The sequence below is a fragment of the Salmo salar genome, chromosome ssa06 (genome assembly GCF_905237065.1).
Source record: "Salmo salar chromosome ssa06, Ssal_v3.1, whole genome shotgun sequence".
Lineage (NCBI taxonomy): Eukaryota > Metazoa > Chordata > Actinopteri > Salmoniformes > Salmonidae > Salmo > Salmo salar.
In genome coordinates this window covers 39,313,756-39,337,470 of record NC_059447.1, presented here as the reverse complement: position 1 = coordinate 39,337,470, position 23,715 = coordinate 39,313,756, and positions in this window count along the sequence as shown.

The following is a 23,715-nucleotide window of genomic DNA, read 5'->3' as shown; positions in this document are numbered from 1 at the left end:
AGGAGCGGATTAGTCTTTTCCTCATCGATTCCCCAGCGTTTCCAGTGGTTCTAGGGATTCCCTGGCTAGCCACTCACAACCCTAAGATTTCGTGGGGACAGAGGGCTCTTAAGGGGTGGTCAAATGAGTGCTCGGGCAGGTGCATAGGAGTTTCCATCGGTGCAACTACGGTGGAGAGTCCAGACCAAGTCTCCACCGTGCACATTCCCTCAGAGTATGCCGATTTGGCTATCGCCTTCAGTAAAACGAAGGCGACCCAATTACCACCTCATCGACGAGGAGACTGTGCGATAAACCTCCAGGTGGGCGCTGCCCTTCCTCGTAGTCACGTTTATCCCCTGTCTCAGGAGGAAACAGCGGCTATGGAGACATACGTCACTGAGTCCTTGAGGCAGGGATACATTCGGCCATCTCACTCACCCGTCTCCTCGAGCTTCTTTTTCGTGAAGAAGAAGGAGGGAGGTCTGCGCCCGTGCATTGACTATAGAGGTCTAAATGCCATCACAGTGGGTTTCAGTTACCCACTACCTCTCATCGCCTCGGCGATGGAGTCATTTCACGGGGCGCGCTTCTTCACGAAATTGGATCTCAGGAGCGCATATAATCTGGTGCGTATCCGAGGAGGGGACGAGTGGAAAACTGCATTTAGTACCACATCTGGCCATTATGAGTACCTCGTCATGCTGTATGGGTTAAAGAATGCTCCCGCAGTCTTTCAATCCTTTGTGGACAAGATTCTCCGGGACCTGCTCGGTCAGGGTGTAGTGGTGTACATCGATGACATTCTGGTCTACTCCGCTACACGCGCCGAGCATGTGTCTCTGGTGCGTAAAGTGCTTGGGCGACTGGTGGAGCATGACCTATACGTCAAGGCTGAGAAATGTGAGTTTTCCAAACCAGCCGTCTCTTTCTTGGGGTATCGCATTTCCTCATCAGGGGTAGTGATGGAATGTGACCGCGTCTCAGCCGTGCGTAATTGGCCGACTCCCACCACGGTGAAGGAGGTGCAGTGGTTTTTGGGATTTGCCAATTACTACCGGAGGTTTTCCGGGGCTTTGGGCAGGTGGCGGCTCCCATTACCTCACTGTTGAAGAGGGGCCCGGTGCGGTTGCAGTGGTCCGCGGAGGCAGACAGGGCCTTTAGTCGTCTGAAGGTTTTGTTCACCGACGCTCCGGTGCTGGCGCACCCGGACCCCTCTTTGCCCTTCATAGTGGAGGTGGACGCGTCCGAGGCTGGGGTAGGAGCCGTGCTGTCCCAGCGCTCGGGCGCCCCCCCCCAAGCTCCGCCCCTGCGCCTTCTTCTCTAGGAAGTTGAGTCCGGCGGAGCGTAACTATGATGTGGGGGACAGGGAGCTGTTGGCTGTGGTCAGAGCCCTGAAGGTGTGGAGACATTGGCTTGAGGGGGCGCGTCACCCTTTTCTCATCTGGACTGACCACCGCAATCTGGAGTACATCCGGGCGGCGAGGAGACTGAACCCGCGTCAAGCCAGGTGGGCGATGTTCTTTACGAGATTTCGGTTTAACATCTCGTATATCCCAGGTTCCCGGAACACTAAGGCCGACGCACTGTCTCGTCTCCATGACGCCGAGGAACGGTCCACCGATCCCACTCCCATACTTCCAGCCTCCTGCCTGGTGGCACCGGTGGTCTGGGAGGTGGACGCGGACATCGAGCGGGCGTTACGGATGGAGCCTACTCCTCCGCAGTGTCCAGTGGGTCGTAAGTACGTTCCGCTCGGTGTTCGCGATCGGCTGATTCGGTGGGCTCACACGCTTCCCTCCTCGGGTCACCCAGGGGTTGAGCGGACAGTGCGTGGTCTTAGTGGGAGATACTGGTGGCCCACCTTGGTGAGGGACGTGAGGCACTATGTCTCCTCCTGTTCGGTGTGCGCTCAGAGTAAGGCTCCCAGGCACCTGCCTAGAGGGAAATTACAACCCCTCCCGGTTCCACAACGACCATGGTCCCACCTGGCGGTGGATTTCTTGACCGATCTCCTGCCTCAGGGCAACATTACGATCCTGGTCGTTGTGGACCGGTTTTCTAAGTCCTGCCGTCTGCTTCCGTTACCCGGTCTTCCTACGGCCCTGCAGACCGCGGAAGCCTTATTCACCCACGTCTTCCGGCACTACGGGGTGCCCGAGGATATCGTCTCAGATCGAGGCCCCCAGTTCACGTCCCGAGTGTGGCGGGCGTTTATGGAGTGACTGGGGGTTTCGGTCAGTCTGACCTCGGGGTTTCACCCCGAAAGTAATGGGCAGGTAGAAAGGGTAAACCAGGAGGTGGGCAGGTTCCTGCGGTCCTACTGCCAGGACCGGCCAGGGTAGTGGGCAAGGTTCGTGCCATGGGCCGAAATGGCTCAGAACTCTTTGCGCCACTCCTCCACCAACATGTCACCATTCCAATGTGTGTTGGGTTATCAGCCGGTCCTGGGGCCATGGCATCAGAGCCAGACGGAGGCCCCTGCGGTGGAGGAATGGGTTCAGCGCTCAAGGGAGACCTGGAACGCTGTGCAGGAATCCCTGGAACGAGCCAGGGAGCGACAAAAAGCGAGCGCTGACCGGCACCGCAGCGAGGCCCCCATGTTCACCCCAGGGGAGAGAGTCTGGCTCTCGACCCGGAACCTGCCCCTCCGCCTGCCCTGCCGGAAGCTGGGTCCGCGGTTTGTGGGGCCATTTAAAGTCCTGAGGAGAATAAACGAGGTGTGTTACAGATTACAACTTCCTTCTTATTATCGTATTAACCCCTCGTTTCATGTGTCTCTCCTCAGGCCGGTGGTAGCTGGTCCGCTGCAGGAAAATGAGGTACGGGAGGTCCCTCCACCCCCCCTGGACATCGGGGGGCCCCCGGCGAGCGGCCTGCAGTACCCCGTGGACTGGGAGGGGTACGGCCCGGAGGAGAGGTGCTGGGTACCGGTGGAGGACATACTGGACCCAGCGCTCATCCGGGAGTTCCACAGCCTCCATCCGGATCGCCCTGCGCCTCGCCCTCCGGGGCGTCCTCGAGGCCGGCGTCAGCGCGCGGCTCAGGGGGAGTACTGTCACGACAGTGACGGATGGTGGCGCCCCTCCTCGGCCGGGCGGAGCTCGGCGGTCGTCGTCGCCGGCCTACTAGCTACCAACGATCCCTTTTTGTTTCACTTTCGTTTGGTTAGGTCTAGGTAGGCACGCACCTGTTTTGGGTTAGTCATTAGTAAGGGGGGGTTATTTAGGTTAGCGTAGGATGTATGTGGTTGTACGTGATTGTGTTGCTTGTCCGGGTTTTTTGTGCGAAAAGAACGTGTACTGAGTTTTCCTTCTGCCAAGTGGTTTATTTTATTTGTGTACACCACCGCAGAATCTTTAAGGGCTGCGCCCCTATACTTTGTCGACCACATACAGTGCTTCAAATAAAGAAGTGTGGTCACGAACTCTCTGTCTCCTGCGCCTGACTCTACCTCTCCTGTTGTTCCTCGAGCCAGCCCATGACATCCACCCCCTTCCAGATGTCACCAATCTTCCCCATTGTCCCCAGTGTATTTATACCTGTGTTCTCTGTTTGTCTGTTGCCAGTTCATTTTGTTTCGGGAAACCTACCAGCATTTTCCCCCTTGTGCCTGTCTGTTCTAGTTCCTGTTTTCTATTTTTTCCTGGTTTTGACCATTCTGCCTGCCCTGACCCTGAGCCTGCCTGCCTGCCATTCTGGACCTTTTGTACTCTATCTGGATTACTGACCTCTGCCTGCCCTTGACCTGATGTTTTGCCTGCCCCTGTACTAGTAATAAACATTTGTTACTTCGACACTGTCTGCATCTGGGTCTTACCTGAAACGTGATACAGTGTATATGAAATGAGTGTAACTTACATGCTGTACATTTCATCATGCTGTTAAAACAATTTCCACATATCAGTAATTTACTTCTTAGACATCATAGTATGACAAAAGGAACATAAAAATGCATGGAGGTGAGCAACAGTGTTACAGAATGATCAGAAGAATTTAAATATTTCCATGATCCCTCATGGCTTCCCAGATACTGCTGCCTAATAATTACATGGACACATGTTATTTTATGGTATCAGTCCCTATCCAATCATAATACTGTATAGCTTCAAGTTAACATGGATGCTGTTGGTGGTGTGGGCCTGCCAATATAACTTCTCCTGAGAGATGGATTCTGGGTTCTCTGTCAAATCCCTCATTTAGTCTGACTTCCTCCACAGCCCTCATCCGTCCAGGGACATTGTATCAAAGAGGATGGAGAGGTTGGTGGGATGGGGGTGGGAGGCATGAGATACTGTCTAGAAGATTGCAAGTTACATTACGGAAGAATCTACCAGACTCTGTCCAGTTCCCCAAAAGGAAGACGTGTTTTTTTTAAGTAGCCCCTTGCTAAACAGCCCCCTTATTTAGGAGAAGTTCATGGCATCCATTTCCTAACTGAACTCACGAGCTGCACTTTGTGACACTTTCAGTTTAGATCATTTTGCCTTGCAATGACAGTTTACTGCAGTCTCCATGAAAGTGCATTGCGAGGGGAACTAAACCATCAAACTCCTCCGCAGTGACTTCAAAGGCTTCAATGTTTAAATCCACCCGAGATGTGTTTCAGTGTAAGTTTAAAAGCATACAGTAAGCAAACACTGCAGTGTTTAGCACAGATGTGTGGGAGATAACGATCATCTGGAAACATCTATTATGGGGGACTCCCACTATAGCCTCCATTATCTACATCATCATTTCCCACTTTAAGGCGTCATACTTTGGTCCACAACACAAACATTCAGGCAATAAAACATCATGTCTTTTCAGAGCTGTACTGAACGTTGTGATCCTAAATGGTTTTATCTTTCACATATGGGTTAGAGAAGTATGATTTGGTTAATAAAGAGAAATGTGATGTTCCATAAAAGCCTATCATGCACATGTAAAATGCATGGTATTCAAAGCATGAAGATAAACAGAGGAACCCTGACATTATAACTGGCAGTGAATGATCATGTCCCAATGAGGTTGCTACAGCGTTGCTCGTCTCCATAAACGTCTCGCCTAGAACGTGTCTCCCATCACTGGCTGTATAGTTACAAAGTACAGACTGCTCAATGTGCAAAAAGTTTGAATACAAAACTATTTAGAACCCCTTGCCATTTTGAGACTTCATGACATCATCATAACATGCCAATGTCATAACACAACACTTTGTGATCACTAATTAACTGTAATGGATGTCAAGCTGAGCCGCGATTTGAGACTGATCAATAGACAACGGAGACAACTGGGGAATGATCTGAATCCTCCTAGGTTTGGAGGATGCATCATTGATTACTCTGTAGAGCATGTTGTCTCTATCATTAACACAAACTGACACCGTACGGAAACCCACACACACAGCCAGAGCCTTAATGAAAGCGCAACAACAACAAAAATTGTTGACAAAGAAGACAGTGAGATAAAAAGGACCAAAATATCTTCAAAACAAGAAAGAATAAAGTGTGGCAGAAAAAAAACTGTAAATAAATGCATAATCCACATTCTATCCTATTTATTCCAGACATCCAACTATCTCCGCTGTCAGTGGAGGCTCTGGTACACCTCTCCTCTTAATAACATGTTACTTCAGGCTTTCAGGGGAAGGAATGGTTACGTTGTCAAGTTAATTTGCCTCCAATAACTCTCTTAAATTGTCCTCTTGGATTGCAGCCCAAGAAATCTACTGAAACCCATTAATGCATGAACTAGATTAAAACTGGGCTTTAACCCTTTGGCATGGCTACAGGTTATGCAATAGCTAATCAATCTGAGTGCCGGGGAGTTTGTATCGGAGGCCTCTATGTTCTTAAAATAACACAAGGGACCATGCTCATAGGCCAAAACACAGCATGTCATCTAATATGATGTGTCTATTTCCTTGAAGAGCTGGGATCTTAAAACCAACACGCTACACTGTAATTGTCAATAGCCGCTCAATTGTCATGTATTACTTAATCGTATACAACAGGGTGCCATGAAAACCCTCAATATGCTTAATTTCAAGTACCCTCTTGTTCCAGAGAAACAAATGCACCCGCTGTACTGTGACATTCAACTCACACATACAGTTGCCATATGGTACAGTATATACAAAATATTGGCATCTCCATTGCACTTATCTTACACACACACACACACACACACACACACACACACACACACACACACACACACACACACACACACACACACACACACACACACACACTGGTATAACACAGTTTCTCTGGACCCCAGCAATAAAATCGAATGTGTCTGCAAGACAGCCACTTACAAAATATAGACTAGCGATCGGTGTCCATGGTGCTGAAATGTCTATGCAGCTGCCTATTGAATCGATGATAGGCTTTCTGTGGTGATAGAGCATGTAGCCTGTAGCTTTGCTTTATCTAATGGATAAATGTTTATTGGTAGGCCAGTTTGGTCATCATTTTCTCATGTTAAGCCTAACGTTTCACAAAGCTATATATGGTGTCGCAGTAATTACTTGTTCAGTCATTAAAGTTGTAAATTCAAATATTGCAGATTGTAAAAGCTCTGTCAGGTTGGATGAGGAGCGTTGCAGAACAGCTATTTTCAGGTCTCTCCAGAGATGTTCGATCGGGTTCAAATCCAGGCTCTGGCTGGACCACTCAAGGACATTCAGAGACTTGTCCCGAAGCCACTCCAGCGTTGTCTTGGCTGTGTGCTTAGGTTTGTTGTCCTGTTGGAAGGAGAACTTTCGCCCCAGTCTGAGGTCCTGAACACCCTGGAGAAGGTTTTCATCAAGGATCTCTCTGTACTTTGCTCCGTTCATCTTTCCCTCAATCCTGACTAGTCTCCCTGTCCCTGCCACTGATAAACCTCCTCACAGCATGATGCTGCCACCACCATGCTTCACCGTAGGGATGGTGCCAGATTTCCTCCAGACATGACTCTTGGCATTCAGGCTTTTTTTCATCAGACCAGAGAATCTTGTTTCTCATGGTCTGAGAGTCCCTTAGGGGACTTTTGGCAAACTTAAAATGGGCTGTTATGCGCGTTTTACTAAGGAGTGGCTACCGTCTGGCCACTTTACCATAAATGCCTGATTGGTGGAGTACTGCAGATATGATTTTCCTTCTGGAAGGTTCTCCCCATCTCCACAGAGGAACTCCGGAGCTAAATTCAATTGATTGGACATGATTTGGAAAGGCACACAGCTGTCTATATAAAAGTCCCACAGTTGACAATGCATGTCAGAGCAAAAACCAAGCCATGAGGTTGAAGGAATTGTCCGTAGAGCACCAAGACAGGATTGAATCGAGGCAAAGATCTGGGGAAGGGTACCAAAACATTTCTGCAGCATAGAAGGCCCCCAAAAACAGAGTGGACACCATCATTCTTAATTGGAAGAAGTTTGGCACCACCAAAACTCTTCCTAGAGCTGGCCGCCTGGCCAAACTAAGGGCCTTGGTCAGGGACCCTATGGTCACTCTGACAGAACTCTAAAATACCTCTGTGGATGTGGGAGAACCTTCCAGAAGGACAACCATCTCTGCAGCACTCCAATCAGCACACCAATCAGGCCTTTATGGTAGAGTGGCCAGATGGAAGCCACTCCTCAGTAAAAGGCACATGACAGCCCGCTTGGAGTTTGCCAAAAGGCACCTAAAGATCCTCAGACCATGAGAAACAAGAATCTCTGGTCTGATGAAACCAAGATTGAACTCTTTGGCCTGAATGCCAAGAGTCATGTCTGGAGGAAACCTGGCACCATCCCTACGGTAAAGCATGTGGTGGCAGCATCATCCTATGGGGATGTTTTTCAGCGGCAAGGACTGGGAGACTAGTCAGGATCGAGGCAAAGATGAACAGAACAAAGTACAGAGAGATTAAAACCTGCTCCAGAGCACTCCGGATCTCTGGCTAGAGGAAAAGGTTCACCTTGAAACAGGACAACGACCCTAAGCACACAGCCAAGACACACACACACACACACACACACACACACACACACACACACACACACACACACACACACACACACACACACACACACACACACACACACACACACACACACACACACACACAACTGTCCTGTTTAGCCTACCTGAACCTGCATGACATGAACAGTCCTCGCGCTCTCTCCCAGCTTGAATAGAAAGTTGTGCGTAAAACCAGTCTATTAATATCAATCTCTTTATTCTATGTAGAGGCCTATAGTAGCTACAGTATGTGACCGTGTCGCCTTGCATTTTTGTGTGCAAATGTTTTCACCACGGCCTGTAGGTTCAGGTTGCAGGCCCGACTGTTTTCTATACTGAGTATTGACAACCCAGACAGTCATTCCTGAGACATTGTGCACTGTATGTCCATTGCACTGCACACAATATGAACTTAATCTTGAATGATGTATGCCAAGATTTACCAGAGATAAGGGACTGTTGATATTGCAATCACTCAACTCAAATGCAGATTCACCATTATGAACAAAACCGCAAACCGCTTTTTTTGTTTGAGCCCTCAAGAACTGTTGTCTACTAAAGATGATCATCTGTTTGCATCTGCTAATTTATTGGCTGTTCAGTATCCAGACGGCCTGCCCCTTAGCTTCCTATACAGTTAATCTCTTTCCGTAATGTGTTGAGGGCGGCAATTAAGGAGAATTAGTATTTGGAGCACCACTTCCTTCTACCCAGTTTCCCTGATGTTGCTATGGCAATCAAGCTGTTTTTAACCATCCCTGTAACTGTCGCTTCTGGAGAAATCATTTTTTAAGGGTGCGTTCGTAAATTCACTCAGGCTATCTACTCTGATTTCAGAGCACTCTCGTCTGAGTGTGCCAATGCACAGAATAACTGATTAATTTACTAACGAGCAACACCTGTTGAATATGACCGGTGTAGGTAAACATCTGCAAAAAAAAACGTCATTCAATTGTTGCGATCAGCACAGTTAGTCACAAACGCTCTAAATAACATGAAAACAGCCTAACCGGCTCTGCTAGGGCGAGTAAAATGGTCAGAGTGAGGTGTTCTCTCATTTGTGTCTGAAAGTAGCTAGCAAGCTAGCCATCTTTGGCCACCTAGCTTGGGTGCTTGACTGCCTTGTGAGGTCAGAACACTCGGATCAACCGTACTCCTCAGCCAGTGCGTCCAGTGTGCTCTCTGAACGACTCACAAAGAACTACTTAAGAAGCATTAGCCTCTCGGTCTGATATGCTTTTTTGAACACCTGAGTAAGTTCCAGTCATTGCACTGGCGAGTGGCGTCGTCGTAGTCTTGAACACGACATTTGTTTACCTGAGGCACTTTGTCTCATTCTTGAAGCCTAACAAACAAATACTTAGCTTCCTAGTACATATGGAAATTAAAAAGGTTTATGAATGACTTTTTGATGGTTACTGTCAAAATTATTTTGTAAATTAACATCGATGTCAGCCATGGGCCCCCCACCTTGTGGGGCTGCGGGGTGCCATTGCACACACACTCAGTGAGCGGAAGAAGTAGGTGTCCATAGTTATGTATTCACTGAATAATTAACACGGGGTTCCCTGGAGAGGAAACACAGAAATGTACTCTGATATTCTTTATTCAAAAGGTACATGAGAGAAGCAAATCTGTTTCATGGTCAATTGTTGTTTTCATATGGCAGTTCATATTATTTTATATATATACTAAAGTTACTAATCATATGCAGGGTAAATGTCCGTCTATAGAATATGTGATGGGTGGGCAGTTATTGATTTCTATGTTTATTGGTGCACCATTTCGCTCCATTACACAAACTAAGTTTACAGATTGGCTCTGAAGACAGGAGTGTTGTTTGCAAATAGATATCAAGCTACTATTTAAAAAAATGTAACAAAGCATACATCGTTATGAAGTACTTTCTTTTTTATATATAGGAACACTATGAACATGACCCAGTTCAGCTTGCATGTGACTTGTCTATCTTTTTACTTTAGAGTGGCATACATCAAACCATGAAAATATATGATCTGCTTAGCGTTCAGACTGGGTTGTTATCATAGTAGCTACATTGAGTATAGTCAAGGTCTAGAACATCTGCTATCCCATGGTCCTCATCATGATTATCTTAATGAATCATCAGAGAACAAGCTAGAACCTGTTCAATCCACCTACGTCAGTTCAACTTAACTTTCTATAATATATTTATTTTGAGGCGTTAACCACCAGAGTTATTTCTACCACTACCATAGCAACCCACATCTTTTAACTTATTCTTATCACATATGACTCAGTATCTTTTAACCTGCATGTTCAGCAGCAGTCGTCAACGCCAAATTATTCAAGACAACACACATTGACGCAATGGACTCAGGTAATGCAGCTGTCTATGAGATATAATAATAATACCACTCTCAGTGACAGATTCAGCCTTTCAAAGACAAATCATTTGGTATAATTAAAAACTTCAGTGGATACCAAATTGGGAAAAAAACAGTGTTGAGATGAGACATGGGTAAAAAAGAGCGGACAACAGACAGTCCATTACACACATGGTGTGATGGGGTCAGAATAAGTACAGGACTATCTGATGAAAGCTCTCAAATGTGGCATGTAGGCCCCTCAACTTTTGGATTCTTTATCAGGGACAGGAAGAAGAAAAAAAATCGGAGGAAATTTGAAATGATAAAAAAAAGGCCATGCAGAATCCGCTTGAGTGCACAAGTTCCAACCTGTCCTCCTGATTTGAAGTGACAAGAAGCTGTATGCTAAAGCATTGGTATTTTGAGACTTCTGTATGGAAACTAATCCATTACAAACAGACAGATTGTATTAGACAGTGGATAGCAGAGGGTGATATGCATCGCCTCCAAAATATAAGAAACATAACTGATGCTCTCCCTGATGGCAGCGTGTGCTATCTTATTCTATAGCAGATGAGATGGGAAGAGCAATGGATTATTCATGAGCGTGGCTTTATCATTGAGAGGCTCTAATTAAATGTTAAGAGCCGTAGGGCCTGATTCCCTGCATTTCTCTAGTGCAAACGTTGCACCTGTTATTCTCTTGAACCGAGGTATAGAAAACATGTGTTTATAGGATTTTAGAATTGTTTTGGTCTTGTATTCCCTTCTGAAAATAACATGTGAAACATATACAGTTGTAAACACTTGATTCTACTGAAACCTGGCACAGTGTTAACTTGACATTGTGTGCCACACAGCATCCATGCAAATTACAGGAGGGATTTTCAACATCACTTGTTACCTTCCCACAACAAATACACTACCGTAGTATTGTGATTGCATCACACAGACTGTGAAATGTAAACAGCTTGAGACACACTATTCACGTCTCACTTTTAACACAAATGGTTCCTTTTCCATATACCAACATCTGAGAATCATCACAATATTTGGCATGGTTACAGGCAGCAATATCCTCTATGAATCTCAAATGGCAAGCCTTAAGGGAGTTTTATCTGAAAAAGATTAAGTCAAACTATCTAAAAAAGGTCAGGATGCCTTTAGATCAGTTTCAAATGTTTGTGAACTTTGAATCAAATACCACTTTAAAGGTTTTAGGGTGACTCTTTTGGGTTAAAAGGGGGATATCGATGCCAATATAGTTTTTTTGACAATATTGTTGCCTCGCAGCAATGCCCAACAGTTGCCTACTTTGTCAAAATGCTTTCACAAAAACGGACCCAGAGCATGGAAAAGGTTCATCTTGACTTGATAGATTTTAGGCCTAATACGCATCTCTAACGTTGTCATATCGGGTCATATTAGGTTATTTTACTGCAGGTTATATGATCTTGAAATATGTGCTAATTACTTATTGACAGTAACTGAAATGATCCAAAGCAGTTTCCAAGAACGTCATATACAGTATAATCTTTCTTCGCAAATTCTGATGTGGTGATTTGTGACAAATTAGCTTTAGCCTGCTGGTTTCAAATCAAATCAAACTTTATTCGTCACATGCTCGGAATACAAGACCTTACCGTGAAATGCTTACTTACATGCCCTTAACCAACAGTTCAAAAAGAAAATATTTACCAAATAAACTAAAGTAGAAAATGCAAAAAGATTCAATTTAAAAGTAACACAATAACATAACAATAACGAGGCTATATACGGGGGGTATCGGTACTGAGTCAGTGTGCGGGGGTACAGGTTAGTTGAGGTAATTTGTACATGTAGGTAGGGGTGAAGTCACTATGCAAAGATAATAAACAGCGGGTAGCAGCAGTGTACAAAACAAATGGAGGGGGTGGGGGGGGGGGGGGTCAATGCAATAGTCCAGTGGCCATTTGATTAATTGTTCAGCAGTCCTATGGCTTGGGGGTAGAAGCTGTTAAGGAGCCTTCTGGTCCTAGACTTAGCGCTCCGGTACCGTTTGCCGTGCGGTACCAGAGAAAACAGTCTATGACTTGGGTGACTGGAGTCTCTGACAATTTTATTTTATTTTATTTGTAAGCGTTGTGATGCACTATGCATCCCAATAATTTACTACCACTACAACAAACCTCAGTGGAATACAAGTATGTGTATCAGCCTCACAAACTACTACCGAGGGTGGAGAAGGACAATAATAAGGCAACACGTATTCACCGATGTTTCTGTGTGTATATGGACAAATGACATTGTAGGATTAGCAAATGTTCTACTGTGCACCCTGGGAGAGGTCAGTGATGATAAATCAAACTCAAGGTCATGGCTTGTGGATAGCCAATGAAGAGGTAAAGCCTTAGAGTCATGACCTGCTACTTTATTAAACTGGGCCTCTGACATATTGACTTATAATTCATTCAATATCATGGGCTGTGGAGTAATTCTAAAAGCAACACTGACTAAATGTATATCCTTGACATGAGCAATACAAAGTACACACTAATATACAAATGCACTACAAAGAAGAATGAAGTATTTGGAATAAGAAACCAAGCTAATGTGACAAAGTCAAGTATGCATTGTTTTCAACACAATCAACTAGGGAGTCACTCAATTCATATGAGTTGATTGATTGAACTATTGCAATTACAATTATCCAAAGTTGTCATTTTCAATAAGCAATGAGAGTGAATGAATTAATATAATTCAGCTACAGCCTCAGTATGTGCTCTATAGAATATGCAATCAAGTAATGAGCTAGTTGCATCATTGTAATATGCATAGGCTACATAACAGTGAGTTGCAAAAGTGAGTTTGGCTGTCCTAAAATGGACACCATACACATGGAATGCAATACTAAGCCTAGAGGTAATTGGGCTCATTGATTGATAGCCATGTGGTGAACCAATCCATTAATATCGTTTTCCAGTATCCTGTTTCATTGATAAAACATATGAGGTAGAAGTGTTACGGGTCAGAGTTATAACCAAAGATTCCATCATTAGAAATCAAAACTGGATGGTCTACAGAGATAGATGGGAGGGGTTGAGGGTAGCCGAAGGATAGGACTAAAAACAAACAAAAGATAACTATTGTAAAATACACTGTGTCCGTAAAATGTATATAGTATGTATAAGCTGGAAGTAGAAGCCTAAGTGTTGTTGTCCATTAGTTTACTCCAATTAAAACGCTCAACCACCGTTACTCCCCCTTCTGGGATGCATATAAGGCCCTCCCCCACCCTCCCTTCGGTAAATCAGATCTCGACTCCATTTCGCTCCTCCCTTCCTATAGGCGGAAACTCAAACAGGAATTACCCGTGCTAAGGTCTATTCAACGCTGGTCTCACCAATCGGAATCCATGCTTCAGGATTGTTTTGATCACGTGGACTGTGATGTGTTCCGGGTAGCCTGTGAGAATAACATTGACGTATACACAGACACGGTGACTGAGTTCATCAGGAAGTGTATAGGGGATGTTGTTCCCACTGTGACTATTAAAACCTACCCAAACCAGAAACCGGGGATCGATGGCAGCAGTCACTCAAAACTGAAAGCGCGAACCACCGCATTTAACCATGGCAAGGTGACTGGGAATATGGTCAAATATAAACAGTGTAGTTATTCCCTCCATAAGGCAATCAAACAGGCATAACGTCAGTACAGAGACAAAGTGGAGTCGTAATTCAACGGATTACAAAGGGAAAACCAGCCACGTCATGGACACCAAAGTCTTACTCCCAGACAAGCTAAACACCTTCTTCGCCCACTTTGAGGATAACACAGTGCCACCGACCCAGGGCTGTGCGGCACCCCAAAGAAATGCCACCCCACACCATGACTGACCCACCGCCAAACCGGTCATGCTGGAGGATGTTGCAGGCAGCAGAACATTCGCCACGGCGTCTCCAGACTCTGTCACGTCTGTCACGTGCTCAGTGTGAACCTGCTTTCATCTGTGAAGAACACAGAGCGCCAGTGGCGAATTTGCCAATCTTGGTGTTCTCTGGCAAATGCCAAACGTCCTGCACGGTGTTGGGCTGTAAGCACAACCCCCACCTGTGGACGTCGGGCCCTCATACCACCCTCATGGAGTCTGTTTCTGACCGTTTGAGCAGACACATGCACATTTGTGGCCTGCTGGAGGTCATTTTGCAGGGCTCTGGCAGTGCTTCTCCTGCTCCTCCTTGCACAAAGGCGGAGGTAGCGGTCCTGCTGCAGGGTTGTTGCCCTCCTACGGCCTCCTCCACGTCTCCTGATGTACTGGCCTGTCTCCTGGTAGCGCCTCCATGCTCTGGACACTACGCTGACAGACACAACAAACCTTCTTGCCACAGCTCGCATTGATGTGCCATCCTGGATGAGCTGCACTACCTGAGCCACTTGTGTGGGTTGTAGACTCAGTCTCATGCTACCACTAGAGTGAAAGCACCGCCAGCATTCAAAAGTGACCAAAACATCAGCCAGGAAGCATAGGAACTGAGAAGTGGTCTGTGGTCTCTACCTGCAGAACCTCTCCTTTATTGGGGGTGTCTTGCTTATTGCCTATAATTTCCACCTGTTGTCTATTCCATTTGCACAACAGCATGTGAAATTTATTGTCAATCAGTGTTGCTTCCTAAGTGGACAATTTGATTTCACAGAAGTGTGATTGACTTGGAGTTACATTGTGTTGTTTAAGTGTTCCCTTTATTTTTTGGAGCAGTATATTTATTTATTTTATTTTTATTTCTTTCCAGAAGTTAATAAAACATTTGCATTGCATCCAGGGGCTTCTTAGGCTGGCTGGCACCGTAGAATAGGATTTGGTAAACAGATCGAATGAAATTCTGATTTTGTCGAAGTTCCTTTGTAACATTTGAATTGAAACAGGCCCTTTGGAGGATTTGTGAGAAATGATTTCACCTGAAAACTAGCCTACTTTGTAGAAACAGTACTCTCTTAAATTAGTTTGTGCCATGTTTGATAAAATGTATGCATTCTGTGGTAGTCTTCATTTGAATAATATAATTACACAAATGCCTTTCAGAAGAAAGTAAATTAGAGCACAAGAAGGATACTACCAAGGGGCAGATGACCAGGTGAAGTCAAACATAATGTTCCTGCTCAGTGAGCACATGAAGCTGACAGATTTCTGCTCCTGCTCCCAGACAAGCCCTGGACACTAAATACACTTGAGAAAACACACTCAGATGTAAAGCAATCAAAACAGAGAACCACCACAGCAGTGTCCACCAAGCCCATCAACCATTTACACACAAGAATGTGAGCGAGCAAACACACACACACACACACACACACACACACACACACACACACACACACACACACACACACACACACACACACACACACACACACACACAGATGTCCTGATGCCTTTGTGACCGATGACAGGCTCTACACTCCCATTTCAAATTGCTGCTGCCGGGTTGTTAATTTAGTGTAGCGCTACAGGGGAATTAAACATCCGGCTATTGGGGGGGTCGATTTGCTGAGTAACACAAATTCCCCACCATCCCAATGGAAAATACTGTGCTCATTCAAGTAGCTCATGTATGGAAATGCTGCATGGATATATCTGGAATATAGGATTTCAGAGCTTCCAACTGTAAATAATTTACCATTACATAAAGATGGTCCAAGCAAATCCAGAAGAATGTTTGAAAACATTTTAGACAATCTGATGCTAGGAATTAAATGTAATGCACAATTTACAGTAAAGCTATGCACCACAACACTGTGGTTTGCTAGTAGTCTCTACAGCTCTGTCTTGCTGTGTCTAAGTTTTCGATATGTATCGCATGATCTAAAAGCTTTTATGTGAGTCAACATTCTGGCAGGTTGACATGGTTTCATGGATAGCTATGACTACACAAACCTATGGCATTCCATTTCCTTACCATTCAATCCTAATGGGAGTTTTGCATCATGCAGATGTGGTCCATGATCTTCAATTACACTAGTACCATGGACGGTCAGCATGGTCTTCAGTGATACATGTAGCATCTCCATTTGTACCCCACAGACTGGGCGAGCATCACTAACCTTGAGAGTAAATAGAATAGAGCCATTCATCTTTGGGATTACATGTCTTGGTAAAACATACACAGCACTTTATTTCCATCAAGACCCGAGCATTCCAAACCACAGACTTAAGAGCTATGGGACATAAATCATTTACTGCAATGTATGGTGCTCATTCAATACAGTCAGTAGGAAGCCTCCCAGCAAACCCAAATTAGTTTTGTGAAAGTTCCCCGAACATTCGTTAGGTTCCGTCATAGGTTTTCATGACACAAAAACTGTCCAGTTGTGCTGATGATTATTCAACGTTTGTATAAAACATTCGGCCAACGTTGCAAGAATGTTCCCAGAGCACATAGTCTGTTCTTCAAAAGGTTCCAAAATGTTTCATTAGGTTGTGGGAACAGTTGTGGTTAGAACATTGTAGGGACATCCCAAAATATGTGTTCCTAAAACACAAAACTGTCCAGTTGCGCAATTGAATAAACAATGTTTATTTTAGGGTGAAAAAAACATTCACCTGATGTTACAAGAACAATAATTCACTATAAATGTTCCCAGAATTATAAAATTACGTTTTGAACAGTTCTTGAGGTTTCTTTCATGTGTTATCTTATTGTTGAAGAAATTAGTTGTACAACAACATATATGGCAATTACTTGGAATCACATTACAATTTATTAGACATTTATTACAGTTCTACTGTATTTTGTTGATCGTCGCAAGCGGGGATCGAGGTTTGGCATGTTAGTCCTGGAATTAATCCACTGCGCCACTTGAATGGGACCAACACAAATATAAACTTGTTTATACCTTTACTCTGACTTCCAGGTTGTGGTCTTTGTCTTAATCTAGAAAAAGAAGAACACTCTATTATTTCTTACTCTACCAATCTTCTTTATATACTGTAAAGTTGGGATGTTATGACTTTCATCTCCCCTACAAACTTAATTTCAGAAAACATGTTAAATTATTGCCTGGCAGATTGCGGTGATGTGCACATAGATGTGAATATGTACTAAGACATCAAGCCATAGTTTGGATCATAATTGAAGGATTTCAGTACAAAGGGAAATCCACTAGAAACATTAGGATCCTGGTGGTGTAGCAGACTAAATAACCTACAGGGCTTGAACATGACAATAGGATCAACTCTAATTCATTACTATTCTTTAAAAAAGCTATAACTATGTTTGGAAAATACCATAATAAAATATAGTGATGTAAAAATATTGAAATTACATTTGTTTAAAAGTTTGGCAACTTCATATAATAATGTTACATTACACATCAGTATTAGCTGAACATTTCAGAAATGTTTTCAGAACTACTTCCATTAATCGTTGAAGTATGTCATAACCTTACAGAATAACTTCATAAGAGTCTCGCAGGAACGATCCTTGTAGTTTTGTAATAGGAATATCCTTGGAATGTTCACCTTACATTCACTAAAATGTTTCTCACGATATCTGTAAAAACATTCCACTAAGGTGCTCATTAGGTTGCCAGGGAATGTAACAACACAATGTTTCGGTAATGTTCTTAGAACATACTGCCAAAACATCATGTGGGAGTAACAGAAATGTTTCTGGGGAAACATTACAGCAATGTTCTGCTAATGATGAATATTGTCACGTTCGTCGTAAGAACTGGACCACACAACTAACAAAAACAAAACAAGATCCCACAAAACACAGTGGGGAAATGGTTGCCTAAATATGATCCCCAATCAGAGACAACGATAAACGGCTGCCTCTGATTGGGAACCATACCAGGCCAACATAGAAATAAAACAACCTAGATTACCCAGCCTAGTCACACCCCGACCTAACCAACATAGAGAATAAAAAGCTCTCTATGGTCAGGGCGTGACAGTACCCCCCCCCAAAGGCGCGGACTCCGGACGCAAAACCTGACTCAATTGGGGAGGGTCCGGGTGGGCATCTAGCGTTTGTGGCGGCTCCGGTGCAGGTCGTAACCCCCGATCAGACCCCGGATCCGGCCATGGCGTCGGGCTGAACGTCGTGCCTGGACTGGGCACCAGCGCAGAAGAGAGCTCCGACCATGGAGCTGGGTTGGACGCCGTGCCTGAACTGGGCATCGGCACAGAGGAAGGCTCCGGCCATGGAGCTGGGTTGAACGCCATGCCCGGACTGGGCACCGGCGCAAAGGAAGGCTCCGGCCTTGGAGCTGGACTGGACGCCGTGCCTGGACTGGGCACCGGCGCAAAGGAGGGCTCCGGCCTGTGGACCGTCGCAGGAGGTTCCGGACTGTGGACCGTCGCAGGAGGTTCCGGACTATGGACCGTTGCACAGAGGTTCCGGACTGTGGACCGTCGCAGGAGGTTCCGGACTGTGGACCATCGCAGGAGGTTCCGGACTATGGACCGTCGCAGGAGGTTCCGGACTGTAGACCGTCGCAGGAGGTTCCGGACTGGGAACCGTCGCCGGAAGCTCTGGACTGGGAACCATCGCCGGAAGCTCTGGACTGGGAACCGTCGCCGGAAGCTCTGGACTGGGAACCGTCGCCGGAAGCTCTGGACAAGGGACCGTCGCCGGAAGCTCTGGACTGGGGACCGTCGCCGGAAGCTCTGGACTGGGAACCGTCGCCGGAAGCTCTGGACTAGGGACCGTCGCCGGAAGCTCTGGACTGGGGACCGTCGCCGGACGCTCTGGACTGGGGACCGTTGCAGGAAGCTCTGGACTGGGGACCGTTTCCGGAAGCTCTGGACTGTTGATGCGCACTGGAGGCCTAGTGCATGGAGCTGGTACAAGTGGCACCGGACTGGTGACACGCACTTCAGGGCAAGTGCAGGGAGCAGGCACAGGACATTCCGGACTGGGGAGGCGCACTGGAGGCCTGATGCGTAGGACCGGCACAGGTTGCACCGGACTGGTGACATGCTCTTCAGGGCGAGTGCGAGGAGCAGGCACAGGACATGCCGGACTGGGAGGGCGCACTGGAGGCCTGATGCGTGGCACCGGCACAGGTTGCACCGGACTGGTGACACGCTCTTCAGGGCGAATGCAAGGAGCTGGCACAGTACGTACTGGGCTGTGGAGGCGCACTGAAGACCTGGTGCGTAGGGCCGGCACAAATCATACCGGAACGATGACACACTTCGCACGGCGAGTGCGGGGAGCTGGCACAGGACGTACTGGGCTGTGGAGGCGCACTGGAGACTTGGTGCGTAGAGCCGGCTCAAATTGTACCGGACAAATGATACGCTCCTCAAGGCGAGTGCGGAGAGCTGGCACAGGACGTACAGGGCTGTGGAGGCGTACTGGAGACCTGGTGTGTGGAGCCGGCACAGTTGTTACCAGACTGCTAGCACGCTCCTCAGGACGAGTACGGAGAGCTGACTCAGGTGGCATCAAACAGATAACACGCTCCTTAGGGCAAATGTCGTGCATCATACACCAACAAAACAACTCTCTCATTTCTCTCTCCTCCAATTTCTCCATCAACTCACTGACGGTCTCTGACTCTCTCCATTCACTCTCCTCCAATTTCTCCCTCTTCTCCCAGATTGGCTCTGGTTCGATACCTCGGCTCCGCTGACCACCCCGTGGCTGTCCTTTGGGCTTTCCTTGTGGCCACGAACCCCGGCGTCGTCGCTGTCCTCCCTTATCTCCTTGCGTCTGCTTCCAAGGAAGGCTTTCGTGTCCCTCCATGATTTCTTCCCATGTCCAGGATATCTTCTCCTCCTTGATCTCCTCCCAAGCTTAGGATACCTTCTCCTCCTGGGCACGCTGCTTGGTCCTGTTGTGGTGGGATCTTCTGTCACGATCGTCGTAAGAACTGGACCAAGGCGCAGCGTACGTAGCGTTCCACATCTTTATTATAAAGTGAAACTTCAGCAAATACAAAACAATAAACGAACAAACGAAACGTGACGTTCTGGAGTGCTCACAGGCATCTACACAAAAACAAAACAAGATCCCACAAAACACAGTGGGGAAATGGCTGCCTAAATATGATCCCCAATCAGAGACAACAATAAACAGCTGCCTCTGATTGGGAACCATACCAGGCCAACATAGAAATAGTACAACCTAGATTACTAACCCTAGTCACACCCCGACCTAACCAACATAGAGAATAAAAGGCTCTCTATGGTCAGGGCGTGACAGATATGTTATTCAAAACGACCATAACAACAAGCAGGGAATTCCTACAATGGTCTCATGAAGTTATAGTGTGACATTATAACACGATGGTTCTAATAATGTTCCCTAAACACGGAGATATTACTACTTCGAACTACTTCAAATAAAATATTTGGTGATCAGCAATATTCTTTGAACGTTATCATAATGCAGTGTTGTGTTCGAGACCACCTAAAGTGAGACCGATTCAAGACCAAGACAGGAGGGGGGAGACCGAGTCAAGACTGAGACCGGGAGGGGGACGAGAGGTCCGAGACCGATTAAATACCGAGACCAGAAAAATGCAAGTCCAATTCAAGACCACGTTTGTAATTTTGTCAAATCGTCACCATAATAAGATTTCAAAATGTCCCGTGTTTCTGTGTTCATATTTCAGCAGAACATATGGATTCTTTAGATATTCAGAATGGTGTAAAATGCCTGCTGAGGGCAAATAGAGCCACTCTACAATGTTTTACTAACCCAAACACAGTGGGGAACAATGAGGGCCTTCTATGCTTTAAGAGAAAGGCTAAGGATTTATACAATTATTATTAATTATATTATTATTTTCAATGATGTTCTGATTTAATCTCTGAAATTTTTGTTAGAAAGGGAAGGGTTAACACTGAAGAGAAAAAATCTGGATTTTTCTTTGGCGGTCTCTGTGGAGATAAATCTAGCTAGCTAAGTCAGCCATTGGATAGGCCATCAGAAGCTTGATAGAAGGCATCTGCCATTCAACTGTATTAGGGCAAAATGCTGGAGTGACAGTGGAATCAACCAATCACAATGACTTGTAATGGGTGGGACCAATTTTACAAAAATGTATGTAAACTTTTGCCTTCTCGAAGGCCAACAGGTCACTGTGCAATAGCGAGCAGTAGTTTTCCCATGGTCTAGCTAGCTTTTGTTGTAGGCTAGTTTGCAGCGGCTGTAGAAGGATTTATCGAAGAAGTTGTTGTTGTTAATTTGTTAGCTTGTCCCTTTTCAATAATAACTTTCAACAATAAGTAAAGTTTCATATGATCATCATCTGGTGAGTGGAACTGTGTTTTTTATTGCAGCTCGCATGCTGTTAGCCATCTCTTTGAAAATAACTTACAGTATGTGCGTAAAACATTGTTGCATTTAAACTTTAGATCAATGGTTACTTTGTGTGCTAATGATTAAATGTTTTTTGCAATGGGAAGTAATAGTTGTACATTTCGATTGGGAAATGCTTAGCCTAATGGTTATGTTTTTGTATTCTTATGATTGGAACCTACTGGCATATTATGTCAGAGTGAATGGACTGCTGTCTTTCCATCAGCCCTATGCAGTGGTGTAGTGGTGCCTGGAGAAGTGGGTCCTATGTGAAGGAAAGGCGCCCTGTGTGATATATCCTATGTTTTCCTATAGTTTTGTCAGATTTTCACTCTGATTTTCACAATTTTTTAGAAATAAAATATGAAAATGTGATGTTCTAAGTCCACAACAATGCTTAAACCACATCAGCAGACCATTTGAGGTCTGGGAAAAATAAAATATGTATTTTTGGCGGGTGTAGTTACCCTTTAATTCAATTGAGCAAAAGAAATGCCCTACCCATTGATACAAAACAGCATTATATCATTCTGTAGGCCTACATTGCAGTTTAATTAATTGCAGTTTAACATTTAATTGGGAAGGTTTTTTGGGAATGCCTTAAGAAATGTTCATGCAAACTGTGCATGATGACTGGATTGCTCATTGCAAATATCCTACTAACCAAGATGATGGACCAAACTTTTTCAATACCTGGTTTGCATAGCCATTGTTGCCTTAGTTAGCATTTATTGGTAGATATCATAAGTTGAAACATCTTTCCTACCCTACCGGCTACCGATGTCATTCTTCTGTGAGCTGCTCCATGCGACAACCAGTTGAGAGCTGCACACTCTTGCTGCCTGCAGATGATATTCTGCTGAAACTAGGCTATGTGTGCTGCTCACATGTGAATATATTTCACCTGCTTTGCGATTGTGTAGGCTACTTTTTGCATGATTTCTCTATTGTACTACATCAATAATAAATCGTATACCTCCAATACACTACTTTGATACGCAACAGTAGGGATTAAGAACTGAGTATAGGCAGTGCCCACTGAAAGAAAAGTGGGTATAGGGCAGTGAAGGCTGCTGAGGTGAGAACGGCTCATATTAATGGCTGGAACGGAGCAAATGGAACGGCATCAAACACCTGGAAACCATGTGTTTGTGGTATTTGATACCATTCCATTTATTCCGTTTCAGTTATTACACACGAGCCCGTTCTCCGCAATGACGGTGCCACCAACCTCCTGTGGTATAGGGCATATACCTGTGTAGAACCTCCACTACACCAAAGGGCCCTTGTGTTTTACAAAAAGTGCACTCTCCTACGTGAGTGCACTGGTATTACAGTTGCTGTCCTTTCACCATCACGGGCCTGTCACACACTGAAGGTGTAATAGGTTTGCCACTGCGCAAACATGTCTATAATAGCTCTAATTTCCCCCACTCTTCCCTACCAGCGAGTCAAGGAAATTTGGACAAAGTTTGAGGATATTTTTTAATGAAAGTAAAGGACAGTAATTGTATGAGTAAAGTAGGAATCCCATGTTTCAGTAGGCAATATTATATTCATGTTTCAAGAAAGGAGTGTATATATTTGGCCTGGCAAATCGCTTTTATGCGCTGACTGAATGGAAGCTGATAATGATGAGTTTTTTACTCCGCTGGTCTCTGTAAGAAATGTTGAGTCATCACCGTCCATGACCTAGTCAAGACCGAGTAAAAATGTATCCAACACCGATACAAGACTGAGACACTCAATATGTGGTCTCGAGACCGGACTCGAGTACTACAACACTGTCGTAATGATAGCTCAAACCCTAACTAGAACTTAATTGGTATGTATGCAAATGTTCTGGGATATGTTCCCAGTTTGCTGTGCTGTTTGTTGTGATAACAACAACAGCACATCATTGGTTGTTAGGCCTATACCGGATCCTAAACAGGACCACCCTGTTGCAGGAGAAATGTTCCTGTGTCGCAGAATTTGAAAACTTGTAGTGTATTCACGGATGAAAAATGCTTCTGAAGTTTGTAATTTCCACTTAAAAAATTCAGACCTGATTTGGCCTAATGAAAAATGTGCAACTATGGGGCAAAACAGATGGGGTTGGCTTATACTGTTGATAGC